The 22,438-nt window shown below is 39.4% G+C and overlaps 1 protein-coding gene across 6 annotated transcripts in view; it reads left to right on the top strand.

Moving 5' to 3' along the window:
- The window catches only part of LDLRAD4 (low density lipoprotein receptor class A domain containing 4), a 172,671-nt gene that overhangs the window by 78,602 nt on the left and 71,631 nt on the right, over positions 1-22,438 (top strand). For 2 of the 6 annotated variants that reach the window (XM_042961943.1, XM_042961945.1), the window contains exon 2: positions 5,926-5,968. The exons of the other annotated variants lie outside the window; for them this stretch is intronic. The gene's annotated coding sequence lies outside the window, so the exon portion shown is untranslated. The remainder of the gene's footprint in view (positions 1-5,925; positions 5,969-22,438) is intronic. 6 annotated transcript variants of the gene reach the window in all.

Below are 22,438 nucleotides of genomic sequence, written 5' to 3'. Positions count from 1 at the left end.
AGTTGGTGACAGAGCCATTTGCTTCATTTGGGGTCATAGTACAAGAATTACTTTAAGCCCAAAGCTGAGATGGAATTATTTAGTAGCAGTATGGGAGGATGGGGTTCTGGTACAGTCACTGTAACTGTGGGATCACAAGCCCATCGCTTCCACTTTCTGGGCCTCAGTTCTCCCACCTGAGTAATAAGCAACTGTGTCAGTGCCAAGAGGCCTTTTGGGATTAGGGCTCATCGGTTGGCCTCTTCCATTCTGTGGGGGGGCCAGCTAGGAGTGGGCTTGAAAGCCAACAGCAATTGTAGCAGAGAAACAGATTTACCTACACAAATGGAGAGGGGGGTCCAGTCTTTATCTGATGATGTTCGTAGCTTTTCAGGTGGAAAACTGTGGGTTGAGGGAAAGGAAGTCCGCAAGGAAAGCTCTGCAGAGGAATATTACAGACTTTTCTCCTGCCGCTTAATTACCATGTGCTGCCTGAGAGTGATTTGTCTAACGGTAAAACAGCCCAGGAGTAAATGGCTGAAGGTGGTGTGTGTTTTTTAATACCACAAACCCCACTGCAGTTGGATGTAACTAAATAATATAAGTGGGTTTACTCAGCATCCTGGAGGAAAAGTGACAAACTGTTGTCACACCTGAAGAGGCGTTTGTTCACAGTGGTTTGTAGGTCACTTAATATGAACTAATTAGGCATGATGCTGTGGAAGGGCACCCGGTCCCCACCACACTGCTCACCTGGCTTGGCAAAAGTGCAGATGAGAGAGTGTGGCTCCTGCCTGCAGGTGGGCTCACCTCAGGGGTTATGAATCAGCAGGAAAGGTTATGAAATCTCTAGGGAACAGTGAGCTCACTTAGAGGGATGGCATTACTACATTCTCTTGGTGGAGGCATCCCATTCTCTTGAATTTTTTCCAGTTAAAGAGATAACATTTAAAGTTCTGGTGGGTGAGGTAAAGCTGTGAGCTGTTGTAAATTTTTTTTTTTTTTGCCATCTTGAAATTTATGGATGCTAGATAAGATTACAACAGGCCCAGATGTTGGCATTTACATTCTCATGCCTGTGAGAATTATGCCTCTCCCTTTGTTACTCTCCTTTCTGTTACTGACTTTATTTCAGTTAAATTGTCTTGAGATAAAAAGGAAGGAAATATGTAGCGTTTCCTCATTTACTGGAGTAGCATCCATTCAGAGTGCATGGTTCTTTATACTAGAAGTTGGGATTGCAGATTCTGGGCTTCTTTGAAAGCTAGAAGTATTTGAAAAATTAACTTCCCTGCACAAGCTGCTTAAGAGTAAGAACAAGGTCTTAAACTTATTGGAAAAAATTGATAATGTCTAACAATGTGGGTCCACTTCATTAAGTATTTAATAAGTATTAGATGGCATAATATAATGAATACTGATTGCTTCCATTTTACCTTCTTAAGGGGGGACTCTTAATTATTTCATGAGTTCTAGGGCAACTTCTTGAATTTCCAGCTCCCCAAAAGCAAGCAGCTATTTAACTGAATTTCACTTTTGTCATGAAATAATGCTGGTATGCACCTTACAAGCACACAATCAAATGGGGCAGAGAGGTGGGGGTGCCTGGTTGGATGTCACTATGATGTTTCAGAAAAGCTGTATAAAGATGAGAAATATTTGCATCTAGGCACAGAGGGAGGTACCATGCAAGCATCTAATTTGCTAAGCTCCCTGCTGGTAGTTTTTAACGCCCTGTTGATTTTATTAAACATTCTTAATAAGAAGTTGGAGTTTTGTTTAGGCTAAAACTATAATGAAAACAGCTGTCTTCATTTCTCAGAAACCATGACAGTCACACGGTTGAGGAATCAACACTGAGCGGGGGCACTGGTCCAGGTCACAGGCTGAGGTGCGGCTTCTAAAAGGTGCTGGGGGTACATCTGGTCAGGGAGCTCAAGGCCATGGTATTTTTATGTGTAAGGTTCAAAAAGACCAAATGGTTCTGTTAAATGTATTTTACTTACAGAGGCATTTACAATGAAGAACAGATACATAATTGTGTTTTTACATGTCTAAAGAAAGGGAACTGAACCTAAATATTTGAGCATGGGAGTGAAACATTTAAAAGGCTGTGGCTACTGAAAGAATAGGATTTGGAGCTCTGGTAGAAGACCTAAAAGAAGAAACTCCATAAGAATAAAGAGTTTTAAAAAAAGAAGAGAGAGTTAAAATTCGTCCCTGATCCTATTGTGCTCCAGACAAACAAGGCCTGGGGGCAGATAGGACTCTTGTTGAATTTAACAGCTTCCAGCTTTTGTAGCTGCAGCTTTCGTAGCTTTTCTCCTGAAGTGGACAGTAGAGTGGTCAAGAGGACAATTTTACTTTTTTAAGCAAAACTTGAAAGTTCAGACTTAGACATTATCACTTTAGTAGCCCAGGGAACTTGTTTGGTCCCTGGGGAACTGAAGTTGCTTTATTTTTCTGAACTGCATTTGTTCTATAAAATGGAGATGATATTACCTGCCTCATGGGTCATTCTGAACTACTGCTGTCATCCAACTAGCATATTTTTATTCAGCAGGACTTTTTTTTTTTTTTTTTTAATGTTGGCCATGTCCACAAAGAGACATCAGCCACAGCTGCTGTCTTCGGTGGGCTTATTATCTACTTAAGACTTGAAAACAGATTATTATAAATTAGAACAGGAGAAGTACCATAAAAAAGGTTCCAACAAAATGTTGTAGTAGCTCTGAAGAGAGAATAAGGAATGGCTTCAAGAGGAATATAAAAAATGCAGAACCCTGAGCAGAAACTCACTTCAAATGTAACAGGAAAATGGTTTCATTCATGGCATTATTTAATTTCCGAAATTAAGAGAAAGCTAACATAAGAAAAATCTTTACCTGATTGGTGTTAGGCACATTGTGATTGATGAAAACAAAATTCTAGAACCCATAGTGAATTTGTGGAGAGACTTCATACTGGGAACTGCAAAGGGCTTAGAGTAAACTAAAGCTCACTGGTGTAGAACATGGCTGGGTTCAGTTGTGTTATGAAAGCACACTATGGTCACATGAAAGGGTATGTCCCTGATAACAGTGATAAGGAAGGTGCTGGTTGTGGTGGATTAGACTGGCTATATTGAGGCACTTGTAAAGATGGAGTACTACTGTAATAGACTAAAACCTTAGTTTGGGAGCATCATTCGTTCCGGAAACATGCTTGTCAACCAAACCACTTGTATATCAAAGCAGATTTCCCCATAAGAAATAATGGAAACTCAGGTGATTCGTTCTACAACCCAAATCTAGGGATGTTCCAGAGAATCTCATGAAGGGCAAGAACCTGAGTCACATTGAAAGTGGTGTCCAGAGTCTGTCTCCTGACCCTTGTGTCAAGTATGAGCCCTTTCCTCAGTGTCCAGCCATTGCTGATTTCCTTTTAGGCATGTCCCATTCTTTGCCTCCTTTGAGCCCTCTCTGATATGCACAGATCCTGCCACCCTGGTTTGGGACCCTCTGGCACACTACCACCATCCACACCTTCCCTGCAGCAGTGTGCTGTATGAATACTTGTTCCTCATCCACTCCCAGAGACTTGACTCTAAATCACCAAGTAACAGAGCAGTCAGTGCTTCTTATCTTCTGGGTGCCCTGCCAGTTGATTTCTGTGTATCTCTGAATGTCACAACGACCACCAATACTACTTTTGAAAATTCTTAGGAGTACCCAATTTTCGACTTCACTTCTAGTGGTCATGAACAAAGCAGGGTCTTTCATCACCCTGTAAGCAGTGGTGGAGCCTGTCTGATGGAATAACAGTAGGCGTCCCACATAGTCCTGGGACATAGGCACAGACCTTTCCTTCAGGGTCATCTTATAAAGATGAAGTGTTCCTGTTGGATTTCTTTCTACAAAGAAGCCATTTTATGTTCTGTCTGTGTACAGACTCATTTGTGTTATGCTTCTGGACCAGAATTACATATTCTGGGAAACAGTGAGTCCTTCAAGGTGGCTGAAGCCTCAGCTGTCATAGAGCATATGTGATAGAGCTGAGAGCAAGGAGGTGACCCTAATACTCTGTTTGCAGGGGCAGTCCGAGTGAACCATGAAAGACAGAAGAAAGTATCTGAAATTTGGTACAGTTGGGGGAAGTGATGTTAGATGAGTGGGCAGGATAATATCACAGAGCACCTGAGAAGGGAGGGGACAGTCAAGGGCCCCTAGCCAAAGGGGAAAGCAGGGAGAATGGGAAAGAGACCACTTGCAGAATTAGGCTAAGAAGCCCCTAACCTGCAATGCATTTGGACTTGTGAAGTGGGCAGATCAACCAAGGGAGGCACAGAGACAAAGCGAGCATCCCAGTCCTGCAGCACCCAGTGATGAGATAGGGCAAGAACCCATATCTCTTCAGTTGTCTACTAGCTTTTTTCCATGACACCTCTGCTTCTTCCTTGCTGTTGGAGTGCTGGTGGATAGCTGCTGATGTAATGGAATCCCAGTGCTCTGGGGAAGGCATATGGAAAGATGTTGCTCACATTTTGTGCACTCACTCTACACCTTGTTTTTCGCACCTTTGAAAATATCTTCAAGATTCTTTTAGTTCCTGGTTCCTTTAGGCCCTGACAAATCATGATGCTGCCCAGCCTCAGCATGTTTCCTTGATTCTGCCTCTCTCCATGGTTCTTTGCACAGTTTGGTTTGGGCCTTTGGTGGGTGGCCAGGTACTCTTTTTTCTCCCACTATTTCCTAATGATTAGGGGCTAATTTTCCCCATGGCTTCTAGGGGAGTTTTTCTCTCTACTCCCTTTCCCTATTATGTCCCAATTTTGGAAAGTGATACTCTCCTGGAAGGTATGGGGAAGGTGACAAAACCTACATTTGGCCAGTTTCCCTCTTCATTGGCTATCCTAGTAGAGAATGTGCGTGCAGTTATTTACTAAGTTTCAGTTTGGGATTACCTATAGATTTTCTTTACCTGGCTTTATTTCTCTCTTGTTAAGAAAAATTGAGGGTTTGCTGTGCAAAAAGGGACCTAGAATTTAGGTTGAAACTAACTATAATCATTTTATTTGATTTGGATTTATTTATTTTCTTTATTATTTGATTAGTTAAGACTTCACCCATCCTTGATATATTCTTTTTTTTTTTTAACGTTTATTTATTTATTTTTTTTATTTTTTATTTTTTTTTTAATTTTTTTTTTTTTAACGTTTATTTATTTTTGAGACAGAGACAGAGCATGAACGGGGGAGGGGCAGAGAGAGAGGGAGACACAGAACCGGAAGCAGGCTCCAGGCTCCGAGCCATCAGCCCAGAGCCCGATGCGGGGCTCGAACACACAGACCGCAAGATCGTGACCTGAGCTGAAGTCGCCGCTTAACCGACGGAGCCACCCAGGCGCCCCCATCCTTGATATATTCTTAAGGAAGCATTTGAAAAATGATAATTCGTTAGTATTTAGTTATTATATATTTTTAGTAAATGTGACATTCTAGTAGAGTCTAAATATATGTAGACCTGGCACAACGTTAAAGTTGTTTATGAGTGGGAAATGGATGGAAATAAATAAAAAAGACTTACAGTTGGTGATTTGTTCAGTATCACTTAGCAACATCAATATTTTTATCCACAAATAAAGGTCTCCTGTTTGGTGCATGTTGAAAATATTTGTACACTTACGTGTTTGTGACCTTGTGTACACATTATCTAAGGCACAAGGATCGTTTTGGATGTTGCTGGGTTTACAGTACTTAATTTGGGTGTCTAGACACTGGTTATAATGACAGAAAAGCATCTGAAGATGTGAGACAAGATTTTAAAGAATGGTGCTCTCAAAGTATGTCTGAAAACTGTCTCTTAACACAGAAATAAATTACAGAGTTAGCAAAATCCTAAATTAAAAAGATTTGTTTCCTCAAAAATAATTATTTGCATGATTTGAACATCAGTTTTTCCTTTTTAGAAGTTGAAACATTATGTTCCCTGAGCTGTGCCAAGAACAGGGGGTGAGTCCCATTAATAACCATGGAACTTAATTAATCTTTAGTTTTTTGATACCTTTTTTATTTAAATGTTAACAACTCAGATACATCAGCAAATCTCCATTTCTACTGTTGATAATAGTGTCTGTCCTTTATATAAAAACAATAGCATTGGCCCACCACCATGTGTTGTGGTGTGTGTTTTAGTGTGTTTCCTCCTTTGGTGTTAATACAGGATGAGGAGACCAATCCTGATGGGTTTCATGAGTGTAGTTTCTGACCTGGGAGCAAGTCAGGTTGCCATTTGTACAGTGAATTATTTTTTTTAATGTTTATTTATTTTTGTGAGAGAGAGAGAGAGAGAGTGAGCGGGGGAGAGGCAAAGAGAGAGGGAGACAAAGAATGTGAAGCAGGCTCCAGGCTCTGAGCTGTCAGCACAGTGCCCAACACGGGGTGTGAACTCACGAACTGCAAGATCATGACCTGAGCTGAAGTCAGACGCTTAACCAACTGAGCCACCCAAGCACGCCTGTACAGTGAATTATTAAGTCTCATGATCCAAGGCTCTGTCTATCTAGGTGTCCACTTTAACTCTTAGTATCTTTTATTTCTTTTCTAATCATTCTAGTCATATAGCTTGGATTTAATCCCATTATCCCATTTGTCGTCTTTCTTGTGCCTGAAATACATAATATAATTATCTTATTTTTTTCTGCTTCCCTGATACCTGGCACACAGTAGGCATTCTACACATAAATGGCATTGAAACAATAGACTAATGAGTCATACGCAGTGCAAGCATTATTATAAATGTTTTATATTTCAGTTGTTTGAACAAAAAAACATAATTCCCCTATAAAAATATTGCAAATTATGGCCAAAATCCAAATTTAGCCGAGAGCAGTATATATAACTGAGAATGTAAAAGATAAGTTGTTTTTTAATTTTTTCCTAAGTCAGCAAGTCCATATATGTTAGGTGAAATTGTTGTATATTTTGGTAGTACTATTTTAAGCATTTAATATAACTTATGGCTTTAGAAAGGATCTTTTCTGTTAATATTTCACCTTTATATGATCAAGTCTAATGTAGGAAGGGTAACATATAGGTAGAGTGTGTAGACACCAAATCTGCACATGAATGTCTAGACTAAACTAGACAACTAAAGACTCAGGGTCCAAAGTTACTTTCAAATAGGTCTACTTAATATTTTGCTACAATGAACTATTGCCCTTTAATATTATTATTTCCTTTAGGGAAAACTGATGTTTAGGATCATAATAACAGAATTTAAATTTTAGTACCTTGACCATTAAAAATAATATTTTAGGGGTGCCTGGGTTAAGTGTCTGACTCTTGATATCAGCTCAGGTCATGATTGAGCCCTTTGTTGGGCTCTGCACTGAGCATGGAGCCTGCTCTTTCTCTCTCTCTGCCCCCCGCCCCTCCACACACTCTCTCAAAATAAATAAATAGAAACTTTAAAAATAATTTTGGGTTAGTAATTTCCACTTGTGCATATTTTCAAAAGGTAATCAGTAATTATATACATATGTCACCCCCATAGAGGGGGAGCATAACTCCTTATTCCTGAGGTGTGGGCTGTGCATCATGACCGCCTTCGAATATATAATATAAAAAGGAGTGGAGAAAGAGTAACTTCACAGTAGAGAAACCTGATAAACACTACCAGAGCCAGGTGGTCAAGGTTAACATCCACAGTCGAGTCACATTGATAGTATGTACTCTAGTGATATGATGTAACAAAAATGACACTTTGCCTTTATGGTTTTTCTCCCTCAAATCCATAACTTTAATCACGAGGGGGAAAAAATCAGACAAATCCCGTTAAGGGACATTCTATAAAATATCTGACCAGTATTCCTCAGAACTGTCATGGTCATCAAAAACAAGTGAAATATGAGAAACAGTCACAGCTAAGAGGAGCCTAAGGAATCATAGTGACTACATGTAATGTGGTATCCTGGATGGGGTCCTGGTCAGAAAAAGGACGTTAGGTTAAAATAAATAAGGAAATATTAATAAACTATGAACTTAAGTTAATTTTTCTTTTAATTGTAACCCATAAAAGGAAAGAATAACATAGAGTCCTGTTACTTGAATGCTACCTTTCTCAGTTAATTTGGTGTACAAGATTTTAAGTTCAACTGTAGGAAGACAGCAGTAAAATTGGTCACAACTTGCCTTCTCCCTCTTTCTCATCTATCTCTTCTCTTTCTGTTTTTAGAAATTAGCTAGATTACTTCTGATGAAACCTCTTGATGTTCTCTTACTGAAAATAATCTGCATTTGAAATGGGCTAGAAGATAGCAAACTCTAAGTATCTAAATTTTGTTTTGTAGCTCTATCACATATACAGCAGATGTTACCTTAGGGTACAAAGAAAAGTAGATCAGTTGGTTTTAGAGAAGAGTTACATGGTCTATCCTAATATGTAAGCCAGGTGTGCCTCAAAGAGACTCACTGTAATTAGAGAAAGACACAGAATTATAAGTTGAAAGAAGTTTATACTGTATATAATCAAATTATTTTGTAAATGGAGTGAAACTGGGGCTTAGATGATTACTTAAAGCTTGGAAATTGTTTGGGATTTGTATTATTTTCTAAAAAGGTGGTAGGTAGTTTTGTGTGTGTGTGAATCTTTCTCTCCCATTCTGTTTTAATAGCTTTGTCAGTGTCTTCCTTGTGACTTCATGGTTATAGAGAGAATTGCAAGTCCATGTTAATCTAGGTAGATTAGATTTATTATCTACCTAGCATGAAGCAAATGATAGTTTTGGAATGCATTTCTGCCCTATCTAGCCAGTTGCTGAGATCTATAATTTGCATATTCATAAATTGAGTAAATAAAACTCATCTTCTTTAGCATTAGTGATATTGTTTTGTAGAATTCATCATGTCTGGAAACTTGATTGAAGTGTAAGTTATTTATCATCACTTTGAATTTCTGAGACTATTGTTTATTATATACAGGCAATCAGAGAACATTTTCAGTGAACAGAGCTTACCTTCTTGTGATAGGTCATGTCATTTCTACATGTTATTAGGAGGCCACAGGGCCTCACTGGAATGAGTAAGCTTGAGTTGACAGAAATTAGATAGGTATAGACTCTGCTTTTAAGAATCTTAAAATCCAATGAAGACACATGATTACCTGCAATGTATATGCCTCTTTAATCATATGAAATACACAGGTGAGGGTTGAAGTAGATGCATGGTGCTTGGCACTACCTGAACCCAGAAAGCCTTTTTATAAAAAGAGGAATTATGAGTCTAGATCAAATAGCCACACAGACAAATTTGAAAGTAATCACTTCTGACTTAGAGAGCAAGGACAACTTCATGGAATAGGTAGCACATAAGCCCAGTCTTATTTGTTTTATTTTGTTATTTTTTTAAATGTTTATTTATTTTTGATAGAGAGAGGGTGTGTGTGAGTGGAGTAGGAGCAGAGAGAGAGGGGGACAGAGGATCCAAAGGAGCTCTTTGCTGACAGCAGAGAGCCCAGTGTGGGGCTTGAACTCACAACTGAGAGATCATGACCTGAGCCAAAGTTGGACGCTTAACCAACCGAGCCACCCAAGTGCCCCAAGACTAGTTTTATTTCAAGTGTAAGTAGGTTTCCAGAGGTAGGGGATGGATTTGAGGAAAAAGGACTTTTACCTGGTAAAGAAAGACATGCCAATGGGAGAAGTTGGAATATATTGGGAAAATTCCATGATAAGTGATTGGTTGTTGCTGATTACCTCCTAGTCTTTGTACATCTGATCCAGGGTACATATGGCCAAGACAATTTATGACTGCTGATTGGCCTTGATCACTTGGCTGAGGCAGTGTTTGTCAGGTGTCTCACTGTAAAGTGATCCTTTCCCCCCTTGTCTAAAGGGAACTCCTCTTGGAACTGAGTGGCTCAGTCAGTTGAGCGTCCAGCTTCAGCTGACATCATGATTTCATGGTTCATGAGTTCGAGCCCCGCATTGGGCTCTGTACTGACAGCTCAGAGCCTAGAGCCTGCTTTGGATTCTGTGTCTCCATCTCTCTCTACCCCTCCCTCACTCATGCTCTGTCTCTGTCTCTCAAAAAAGAAACATTAAAAATTTAAAAAAAGATTAAGGGAACCACCCTTTAAAAGGTGGTTAATGCTGTATAAATATAGATAATTATCAGTGTATTGTTTTGTTTTGAAAATCAACCCATGAAAATCATGGATGTTCCAGACCATTCATCAGGTTTAAGAAAATAATAAGCAAATGTTAGACTTTGTCTATACTTTGAAAAAGATCCTAATCTAAATTTGATCTTCTCAAAAACTAGTACCTAAAGGTGGTTTCCTTTAGACAAAGTTTTTTATAAAGAGATCAGAAGCTGGTAAGAAATGAGTTAAGAAATGACTACCTTAGCATCTGGCATATAGAAACCACTATATAAGTTGTATATATAAGTGTTAGCCATCATTTTTGACGATGACAACATCATCATCATCATCAATCACTTTCACTGAATAGCCGAGGCACCCCGATACTAGATGCCAGTATACCCAAATTCTTAATAACCAGTCTCATTATTTTTGCTTTGAATTTGAATTAGAAATTTTTTAAAACAAAATCAAAATCTGATCATTTTCCAGGGCATAAGGAAATTTTACATATTGAAATATAATGAATGGTTTTTGCAGATTTGATTGGCACTTCAAAAGGTGTTGGAGTAGGGTGCTCTGGGAAACTGCCTATTGATTGTACTGTTGTCAGTTCCTAAGCAACCATTGCCAAATTTATCTTCACATCACACAACTTGTGTGTTTACCCAAGCTGGTTGAAATTCTTACCCTTGTACAAAAATAGACCAGGGAGAATGTTGAGTAGGACGAGAACACTGGAATGGACTGCATTTCTACATACTTTCCAGTAGGTGTCACTCTGGCAGAAGAAAATGAAATCGTGAGTTCAGAAGAGTAGGAAGACACTATTGAGAGACCAGCCCAGGGAGGGATGGGGTGGGGTATACAAAGGCCCCTGTTCTGGCCTTAGTTCTTTCATTTTCACATGAGTTTTTCTGACCAGCAGGGGCAGGTTGTCAAGGGAATGTGAAGAGGAACAATTGTGGAAGACATTTCTGACCAACACTTTGGCCACAGCTAACTCAGCCTACTCATAAAGCATTAAAGCAGCAATATAAAGAAAAGCTATAATTTTTGTAGGCAAAACCTGAATTATGTGCAGCACTTGATGTAGCATGGGGAGCAAACTTTTATTTCTAGTAGGGTACATACATACAGGGCCTCCATAGTAAATGCTTATTGGCTAACCAAAAGACCCATAGGGATTTCGTATGTTTCTGGGTAATCTTTCATATTAGTGTTTGCTCAGAAATGCAAAATAATTTTGGGGCATCTGGGTGGCTCAGTCAGTTAAGTGTCTGACTCTTAATTTCAGCTCAGGTCATGATCTCCAGGTTCATGAGATAGAGCTCTGCCTCGGGCTCTGCACTGACAGTGTGGAGCCTGCTTGGGATTCTCTTTCTCCCTCTCTCACTGTCTGTCTGTCTGTCTATCTGTCTCTCTCTCTCTGAATAACTAATCTTAAAAGAAGAAATGCAAAATAATTTTGATAGGAGTTAAATACATTATAACTATGAAAAATATATAATAGCATCATACACGAATTACTAAAGAATATTTATGCCAGTGTTACTTTCTGTTAACAGGTATAGTTAAGAATAAATGTTATGGTGTAATTTGACTTAATGTAATAAATGTATACCTCTAATTCTTCCAAGAGTAACTCCTCCCATCCCTAACATGCTCGAGAGAAATCATCAATTAACCATCTCATGAGCTTGAGCAATCATGGGATTGTGAAGCACATCAGCTACCCAGTTGATACCTTTGATACCTTTCTTCTCAGAAATGCCTTGCCAATTTTCAGGAACTTATATGTTATATGGCACCCAGTGCTCATCCCAACAGGTGTCCTCCTCAGTGCCCATCACCTACTCAGTGCGTATTTGTTCTCAGTATTTAAGAGTCTCTTATGCTTTGCCTCCTTCCCTCTCTGTAACTTTTCCCCCCCTGGTCTTCTGTTGAGTTTCTCAGGATCCACATATGAGTGAAAACATGTGGTGTCTGTCTTTCTCTGCCTGACTTATTTCACTTAGCATAACACTCTCCAGTCCCATCCATGTTGCTACAAATGACCAGATTTCATTCTTTTTCATTGCCAAGTAGTATTCCATTGTGTATATAAACCACATCTTCTTTATCCATTTGTCAGTTGATGGACATTTAGGCTCTTTCCATAATTTGGCTATTGTTGAAAGTGCTGCTATAAACATTGGGGTACAAGTGCCCCTATGCATCAGCACTCCTGTATCCCTTGGGTAAATTCCTGGCAGTGCTATTGCTGTGTCATAGGGTAGATCTATTTTTAATTTTTTGAGGAACTTCCACATTGTTTTCCAGAGTGGCTGCATCAGTTTGTATTCCCACCAACAGTGCAAGAGGGTTCCCATGTAAACATCTCTTTAAGGAAAGAGAAAATCCCTACTTCCATTTTTCCTTAGTAAATAATTATTGACTAATAGCTAAGGAGTGCTTAAGTACTTAGCAGGTGATTAGAACAACATCTACATTGCTGCTTCATCACTGGGGTCTCTGAAGTGCTACAACTACTTCTATTACTCATTCCTCTAGCAAATGAATGGCAGAGACCTGGAAAGGTGGTACCTACCCTGAAATAGCATTCATGGAAAATGTCTAGATACGTAAGCCAAGTTGATTTTATAATTTGCTAATTACATTTACAGGCCAATCAGCTAAAAAATTACAACAGATTATTAGCCTCTATTTGTCTAGAATTAGAATTAATAAATGTATGTGTTTGTGGATATATATGTGAATATGTATGTGTACATATAATGTATTTATTATTTCCTCAAAGACTGGAGACCAAGATCACACTTCTTGAGAGTCAAGAAACTGGGTTTTGATAGCACCTCCATGAATTACTTTTTCATTGACCTTGGCTAAGTCATTTCTCTTCTCCTGGCCCCAACTTACCCATCACAGGAGTTGGCTAGAGATCTGTGAGGCCTCTTCTACCTCAAATATTGTGTGGTTTACAAGATTGCTACAAGTGTCTGGGAAGTGCCTTAACACCCTCTAACCAGGAGACATGAGTCTTCTGTCTGTGAATTGCTGTCTGCCATTTCACAGTCTACCAGGCGGAGTGTTGAAACCCAGCAATAAAGAATCTCCTAGTTCAGTCCTTTGGTTTGATAGTTTTCAAGTATACTGGGGACTTTTTAGCTTTTAGGTTAACTATTAGCAGAAAAAGTGGAACTCCTCAGTTCCTGTTTTGCTTTTATATTTTCTTTCTAAATTTATGGGTTCAAAACAAATAGGGGAACCAGGGAATTACTTTTAGGGAGTTGAAGCCATCAGTAGTAGGTGAAGTGATTATAAGAGTGTCCCTTTGCTTTTGTGTCTATTGGCATGAGCTAGCTATACCCTGAAAATATTATAGGTGAGACTACTGAAGGAAGTTGTATGAAAACCCAAGTCACTAAGCATCTGTCTGATTGCTGAGTTTTTCTCTGTGGCTCTGAACAAATGTTGGAAAGTGATAGGTAACTTGGCACAATCTCAGAACTCTAAGGAATTCTGGTTTCCTACTTCCCAGGCTGGGACTACTGACTTTGGCCAGCTTTAGAAGAGATCTGCATCTGAAGTATCAGTCTCCATGTTTCTGGAAAGAAGTGGGGCTGACACATCATCCAAAAGGTCCCAGGGGACTTGGATTTCAGCTATGACTCAGTAGGATTCTGAGGGACTCCCTTAAAGATCTCTGGGTTACTTAGTGACAAGATTTTGAAAAACAGAAAAGTTCTCCTTATCCCTATTTTTGAATTTAATTTTTTCCCACAAGAAATCAGAGTTTATCTTGTTGGTTTGTCTGTGAAAGGGTCCTAATGAGATTAAGCTTCCTCTTTAAACCTCAACCTTTTATGTTGAGAATAGTAATTAAAGAAGACTCCAATTTCAAGCGTTTTGAGTGTTCAAGAAGCAGTAGCTCTTGTTGGTGTGGCTGATAAGAATATAGGAAATAGGATGCAGAGCTATGGGGTGCCTGGGTGGCTCAATTGGTTAAGCATCTGACTCTTGGTTTTGTCTCAGGTCATGATCTCACTGTTGGTGGGTTCGAACCCTGAGTTAGGCTCTGCACCATCAGTGCAGCTTGGGGTTTCTCTCTCTCTCTGCCCCTCCCCTGCTTACATTTTCTCTCTCTCTCTCAAAATAAGTAAAACTTTAAAAGTAAAAAACAATGCAGAGCTGTGGTTGAAATTACCCATTGAAGATTCTGCAGGTGATCTGTGAGCCAGTTGGTACGCACGACTATGGCTCTCTCAACAAAAACACTTCAAGTCTGTGTGAAATAAAGGAAAACAGTGAGCATAGTCCTGAGTTTTCTACATACACCTGTGGGACCTTGTGAAAGCATCCTAAGAGTTTTGATTTTGTCTTCTCACTTCTACAATGGCTATGATTATGTCATATAAGGGGGATATAAAACTTCTCAGTTTCCAGACCTTACTGTCTCTGGGAATATCCCAAGTATATATTAGGGACCTTCCACTGTAGCTATTCTTCAGGTTCTGTGTTTAAAACGTTTTCAGATTTTTTATCTGAAATGAACAGGTAAAATTATTTTGGGAGACAACGTGTTAATGATTAGTTTTGTTTGACCCTTTTTAAGATGGGCTTCTGTTAATGTATCATATTGTCCTTTACCCTTTTCTTTTGAGCATTACCCAGTAATTTTTCCTCAGGTCATACAATTTAGGATTTTGAATATTTCTAAATAATAAATAGATGCATGCTTTACAATTCCTTAAGATTTTGTACTTGTAATTAAATTTTTGAGTACCATTTTTACATTGGAGTAAATGAGATAATTAAGAGATTTTTCAAGAAGGAGAAATATATGAGAAAATAAATGGTTTCTGCCATGTGATTAAACACTGCAGCTGAGATACTTGATGAGCAGAGGAGTCATTTCATTTGTTGGAAGTATACTTCATCATCATGAGTGGTGTCCTGATTATAGTTCAAGAAACATGTTCAAAAAATCAGGAATGTGGGGACACCCATTCGCAAACACATACACTGCAACTTGCCTTTATTTGATGAGGGACTTACGCTGATGTTTCTTGGAACTTGAGAGGGATCAGGCATTAAAATATACATTTGTTTACCTTAGTGATACGGCACAAGGAGGATGCACTATGAATCTGAAATTAATTTTGGAAAAGCTGAACCTAAAAGCTTTTCTGATTATCAAATCCCCCTATAATCATAAATAATTGTTGTACTATTATGCTAGAGAAAACTTAAAAATCCAAAGATATTTATCTTCACCTAAGAAAGGAAAAAGGGAAAGTCCAAAATATCCAATAGGAAATATAAAGCTCCTCAGTTTTACTTACCCATCTGGCATCAAAGACTTTCTTTATCTCTGGGATTGTAGAGTGATTGAGAACTTTGGGGTTAAGTGGATTCAGACCCCCAAATCATGGTTTCGTCACTTTTAAAGAGATGTGTCCTTGGGGAAGTTGCTAATGTCTCTAAACTTCCATTTCTGCATCTGTAAAAAAGGTGATAATCATACCTACTTTATAGGTGGATATAGGCTGTTAGGAGAGTAAATGACAACATCCACTGTATTTGGTAGAGGGATTATCAGGGACATCATCATCCTTGACCCCCAAGACCCAGATTGACCACCTTGAAAATTTGTAACTCTCAGCCAGCTCTGCTGACCTAAATCAGTTAAACCTGATCTTGTCCCATTTTTCCACCCACTTAACAGGATCCATTTTTTTTTCAGATTCATTTTCAGTGAATTTCAATTTAAAAAAATCAGGAAAGGCTATTGATAGGATATTGATGAACTTATGACACATAGGAGTTCTGAGTTGTCACCAGCCTTCCTCCCACCCCAGGAATCTCTGTACTTTTCAGACTGTGCCCTCATATGTGATCTGAAGTAGGGAAGTGACATGCTAACTTTTGGAAACATTCAGCTGCCAAGTTTCCTCTGCTGCAGACTTAAAATAGATCAGACTGAGAAAGGAAGGTAGAACTTGAACCAACTGTTACCCTCTATATTGAGACTGTTTTGCTTGATCTAGTGTATCTAATACAGTTCTTTGTTAGGAAAGGAAGAAACTTAACCCTCCATTTCCCATTTATGACTATTTGGGGACAGACCCTATGGTTTACCATCGGTATACCCCAGGTTTACGATTTCCTGTCACTTTATTTTTTTTAATAAAACAATACTTTTATCATTGAGGATGACAGATATCTTTCAAAGGTTTTAGGGATAACTAATGATATTTTTTTTTGATAACATGAGCATGTTCACAGCACCTAATTAATCTGTAAACCAAAATCCACAAAGCATTTTTTAGGTTGATAATTATATCCAGTTTAATTTTGAATGGGTGGCGGAATTAAAGAGATGCCTTCCAGGCACCCCAGATGAAAATCTTTCCAGCCATGCTCGTGGATGCCAGCAGGAAGAGGGGTTTGGGTTCTGGATGGTTGGACTATATCCCAACTTAAAGAGTTGCTGGTGAGTGAATATTGAGTGTCCTGACTCCCAAAATCTGTTCACAAAAGAATGGTTTTCTAGATATATGGCATAAGGGAAGAAGTAAAGGGGGATAGCTATTTCTCATTTAAGAATAGGTAAGTCTATACAAAGGACATTTTCTGTGGCTTTTCCATGTTACTCCTTTCAGCTCAACCAAAGAAATATAGGGGACAGAGCTTCCTTATAGAAGGCCTCGACAGTATTGACATGAGCAGGTCAACAGGAATAGATGGTTATAGCTTCTGGGGCTGATAAACAGAAGAACCCATAGTTCTCATACATCAAGAAGTACTTAAGTGTTTATCAAATGCCATGGGAAATAGAAAAGCCACAAAACAGATCCCTGTTCTCAAGGATCTTTAAACAGATGGCCTTTCAAGACCCCTCAATAATTGTCTGAGCTGTGGTTTAAATCCTCATAGCCAGGTCATAGATAGACTGTTTTCAAACCACCATATTTCTCCCCTTACTATGCTTTTTGTTGGTAGTTATTAGGAATTTTATTTTCGTTTTTCCCCCTAAATGGAATAGTGTTCTAGATCAGAAAATGGCTGTTATTTCAAGAAGTCCTCTTTTGAAACAAGTGTAAGTTGTTATGTCTGAGGGTAAATCGCACATCTCTGGCTATTTTCCCTCCTGTTTGTAAACCAAGGCCAGCACCCGTGCTGCCCACCTCTGCTGAGTAAGCCAGTCCCTGAGGGTTGGGGTTGCTTGTCTGGTAAGACCTGCATGATCAGTGCTCTAAGAACCTTTTCCTCACCTATTCTCCTTGGTTTTTGTGTTTCTGAGAATGTAAACAGTTTATTCATGTGTTCCCATTTTCTTCAAAAAACACATACTGAAAACCCAAACCTAAAACCTTCATGGGAACTAAGTCAGTATTTACCCATAGCAAGTAAAGGACACTGAGGAACCCCAGCGACCTTTCTTCTGCTCCTGCTATCTCTTCCCTCTCCTCACCACCTCCCATTTCTCCTGATTTGGCAGTTTGCCTGAAACCATTTTTCTTTCATTACTGTGGCAGCCATCCAGTCTTCCCTTGTTAACTTCCCTGTAGCTTGTGGGGTCATTAAAAAGTCCAGGTGTATATTATTCTTTAGGCTTGGCACAACTTAGGTTTAAATCTCCTCAATTATCTGAAGAAACCTTGTTTTCTGTGCCTCTGCCAACACTGTTCCCCTTTCCCCAACAAAAAGAAAAAGAAAAAGGAAAAAAAAAAGAAGAAAGGAAATGGAGACACATTAAAAGTGATGCTAAGCCAGTGGGAATTTGTAGTGAAACTTGCTCCTTGCATGTTAGTTATGCCTACAGTACTGCTTTGGAACTCTGAGTATTTCATCCAGTATACACTTGTCTGAAAAGCAAAGACAATTAAATCTCATGATTTGAACTCAAAGTATTAATGTATCTTATCATGATTTGAACTCAAAGTATTAACATAAAACAAAGCCATAGCACCAAAGAAATAGGCTTCCTGTGACTGCAGTTCCCCATAAAGTATCCCTAACTCCCAGTTAGTTATGTCCTGGAGGGCTTTTGTAATGCATTGTCTTTTAGGCCTACCAGTTGTCTATGAGAAAGAGGAAGGCAAGGGATGCCCAGGGGTTGGGCCAGAGCTGCCTTAGCTGAAGAAGTGTCTTCCGTGGTCTCTGATGGCTGCCTCTGCTGTGGCAGGGGGCCTGAGGAGCAGAAGGGAACAGAGCTATCTCCAACAACAAGCTGGAGTCAGGGCTCGCCAGTGCCATTCTGAGAACAGCTGGGCAGCCCTCCAGGGTGCTGGACAGAGGGGGACTACAGATCCCCAGCCACACAGCCAGGGCCTGCTGTCTCCCAGCAGTGGGAAATAACAGTCTCTTGTAGTAATGGGGTCGTGACATTGGCATGAGCTGCCCCTCACAGCTGGGCTGTCCTGGCACCTGGTCTTGGGCCTATGGAGGGAGCCAGCCCAGCTGTACTGAAATACTCATTCTTTGCTCCCCTCTCACACTCCTACATCAACAGGAAAACAAACACAAGGGATGATATTGTGGTTCATGCAGTGAAGAGAACCTTTCTCAGCCCAGGGAAAGAAATGGTTGCACTCACTGATGGCAGAATCCAGTACCTATACCTTATTTTTGGGTGAGGAGAGGAAAATTCAGTATTTTCTATTTTCATAGCTCCTAGGACAGAGCTCATCTTTACTTGTTGGGTCACACATTTCAAGTGGAGCCTTAAAGGATTTGTGTTTGTAGCAGCGGGAAAAATTCCATCAGTGTTGATTGGATGTGGCCCTGAAAAATAGGATGACGTTATATGTAGCATTTAAAAAGCAGCCCTGGGTCTGCACTCCGACCTGTCAATTGTCATTTCATTCATTCAGCAGATCTGACTTGTGAATATTCTCTATACAGGCACTGTCTGACCATAGGGATACAGAAATATACCTCTACGATCCCTGCTCCCAGGAGTGTGGCATCTGTAGGAAGGAGCAGGTGTCCTAGACGTGGAGCTTTAATAGTCACACCCATTTGGGGAATAAGACTGAAGAACCTCAGGCAGGGACCTCCAGTCAGTGTAGAAGCAATCATAGGGAATGCCATTGAGAAAGGTGAAAAAAGGTGTTCTGTGGCTACTTTCTTCCCTGTCTCTTGGAGGGAAATGCAGTACTAGAGTGGAACCCAACATTTGTCTCCTGCTTGGCATGATGGGCTTGAGTTGTCTTTTATTTTCGATAGTATAGTGTGCCTGGTCTGGCATGCTTGTTAGGTGTTAAATGACGACAGGTGTGTCTTGGCCCTGTGAAAATAACTGATGTAGTTTTATACTATGGTTTTATATATACTATCCTTGACACGTGAGTCTCTCCCACCAAAAAAAGAAGGGAGGATTTAAAAAAAATATATATATATATAGTTTGTTTTGCTTTGTTTTATTTATAATCATCTGCCCAAAAGGTATGAAAGTGTCATGGAAAGTGAAAAGTACTTAGATTTACTGAACATTTGCTGTGTGCTAAGTACTGTGCTGGGAATTTAATCAATTCAGTATCCCTCTGAAGAATGTTACTGTATTCACTGAACTGAAGAGAGCACTGAAGCCCAGCATGGTTAAGTACCTTGCCCAAAGTCCCATGGCTAATGTGAAGGAAGTAGGCAAAATCCAAGCCCAAGCCTGGTCCATATTCCATGAGGGAAGGAACACTGCTAACACTTCTTAGGATTATTCCTAATTTGGATTCACTGACCTTTTCTTCATCTTATGTTGTTATGGTTTTTTTTGGTCAATAGTAAGCATTTTCCTCCATCATGCAGCCTCACTGTTTTAGCTGTGACATGCACTTTTGTGAGTATAGTAAGCCTTCATGGGTGCAGCTGAGATGAATACACTTAAGGAAGAAAAGTATATATCTCGTATATTCCTAATTCAGAGGTATCTGAATTGCTTGAAATTCCTGGAGATAGACTAAAAGTGGAAATGAGGCCTTCTAACCTGTGGGGGCTTATTGGCTTAGAAGCCCTGATAGCTAATTTTGCTCAACTTCCTAGTTACTCAGGAGTGGAAGAACCACGTGTGTGGCTGGCCCTACAGGGCCTGCTTGCAGAGACACTGTCTTCATCTGGCATCACAGGAGCCCTAAGGAATTTAAGCTTTTGCAAAAGATCCAACTGCGTACATAAAAATAAAAAAACTCTTGAATTGTTTACAGATTTTAAAAACCTTTTTCTCAGCATTGAAATTCTCTGAATATTTGAGACTATTAACACCAAACCAACAGTTTTCTCTGGGCTCCTTTTTTCTCTTTCTCCTCAATGCAGATCAATTTTCTCTGTTGGTTTTTATTCATCTTACTGGTCATAATTGTTATGTTGGTAGAATAAAGAAAGTTCTCCCTTTAAAATAGAACTATGAGAACTTTTTTGGCCAAAAATATTAGAATATTGCTTATTTTAAAATGAGATTAACAAAATGGTAACTGCTACTTTTGAACTCTAGCTTGAAAATGTCTTGGTTTCTTGAAGATATGTAGCTATTTAATACAATTATAACACTATGGATTTGCTATTATATTGTATATAGCTATCAGGAATTGTGAGTAACAGACTGTAGTGCCTTAAAACCACAAGCATTTTTTCCCTCACATTAAAAACAATTCTGGATGAAGGTAGTAGCATGGGGCCGGTAGAGTAGTAGAGTAGCTCCACTAAGTCCTTCAGGACCCAGGATCTTTCTTTTGGCTCCACCCCCTCTGCACTTAGCTTCCAACTTTAAGATTGCTTCATGGTCTAGGATTGCTGCTGAAACACCACCCATGACATCCACATTGTGGGCTGGACCACGGAGGAAGAGCAGAAGTCTAAAATGATATCTCTTTCCTTTAAAGATCCTTTCTAGAAGCCCTATAAAACACATCTGCAAATATCTCATGACGAGGAGGTCATCATATAACCCTGACCAGAGAGGCTAGGCAGTGCACCCATCTTGCCAAAGAAGGAAGAGGAGGGAGGAATTAAAGCCAGAGAAGTTCATGCCACATCAGGACCTATGACCTTAATTACAATTATGGGTTCACAGGTTGTAGTAGACAGAGCATGTGTTTGGAGGCCAGTGAGGTCTGATTTATCTTAGTCAAGTTATTTAAATTTATGGCTTGGGTAACTTATCTATCCAATGAGCATAAGCATCCCTAGTCTGCACAGTTGTCATGAAAGGACACATGGAAAGGCTCTTGTACCCCACCTTGGTAAGTACCTCAGTCTTAAGAGATGTTAGCTCCACTCACCCTACACCCTCTGCTCAATTCTCTTCATGGGCACTCAGTTCATAAACATTTTATGAATGGATTGATTTCAGCAGATTAACAGGAGCAAATGCATAATTTGAAAAAAAAATGATCATAGGAAAGTAAGAGAAGTTGTGACAGTAATTCATTGTTAGAGGCTTTATTCCCTTGAGATGCTCATGTTAGGTAAGGTCTTTCATTTAAGAAGCCTGGCACGTCATAGAAGCCAAAGTATCCTCTTCCCTCCTCCTTGCCACTGAAATGTTCAGCTCATGCTCCTCAGCCCCAGAAGCTTCTTTCCCTGACCTCTGCCCTCTATTGGCCACCCTCTCCTCCTACAGGCACAGGGTCTCAGACTTGTGACTGAAATATTAGCTTAGCAACAGAACTAACCTTTTAAAGGAATAATTCATTGTACTCTTGTTTCCACAGGAAAAAAAATGCTTATCAGTTGCAGGATAAGTCAATTATAATTGAGTTTTGGGAACCAATCTAATCCATAAGTTGGACTCTGCTTATGTTCACCTTGTTTTAAAAGGAATCTCTTTTATGTCTTTCGAAGAAGAAATATTTTTTTAAATGATTAGCAATACTTTGAGTTAATTTCTCTTTTGATGATAACTGATAATTGTGCCAAAATTTGGTTGAATTGTATTAAATTCTCCTGGAAGAATAATGTAGTATTTATTTTTATTTATTTGTTTTCTTTGTTATGCATAAATGAGTCAAGACAGCTGATCTCCATCACAGTTAAGCTGCAGGGCTTCAGAGATGCATGTTGATGGAAGTGGTGGTTGGTATTTTATTTTGCAGGTGTTTTTTTTTTCTTCTTTTCTAAAAGATCATTAGGCCCTTGAAGGGCATTTTCAGTCTAACTGAAGCAAAGATAAAAGGCTGTGATAGAAGATGACATTTTAGTTTGCTCAGCAAACTGACCCTCATAATACTTTATGTCGTACAAAAAAGAATTACAGACACATGACCAAGAGGGTCTGAACAATAGGAAGTGGAAATTTGGCTCTGTGTGTGTTTGTGTCAGCCCTACCCTAAGCATTGGGT

Source organism: Panthera tigris, chromosome D3, assembly GCF_018350195.1.
Source record: "Panthera tigris isolate Pti1 chromosome D3, P.tigris_Pti1_mat1.1, whole genome shotgun sequence".
NCBI classification, from domain to species: Eukaryota; Metazoa; Chordata; class Mammalia; order Carnivora; family Felidae; genus Panthera; species Panthera tigris.
Note: the sequence above shows the minus strand (reverse complement) of the source record. Positions and strands in the feature narration are given on the sequence as shown.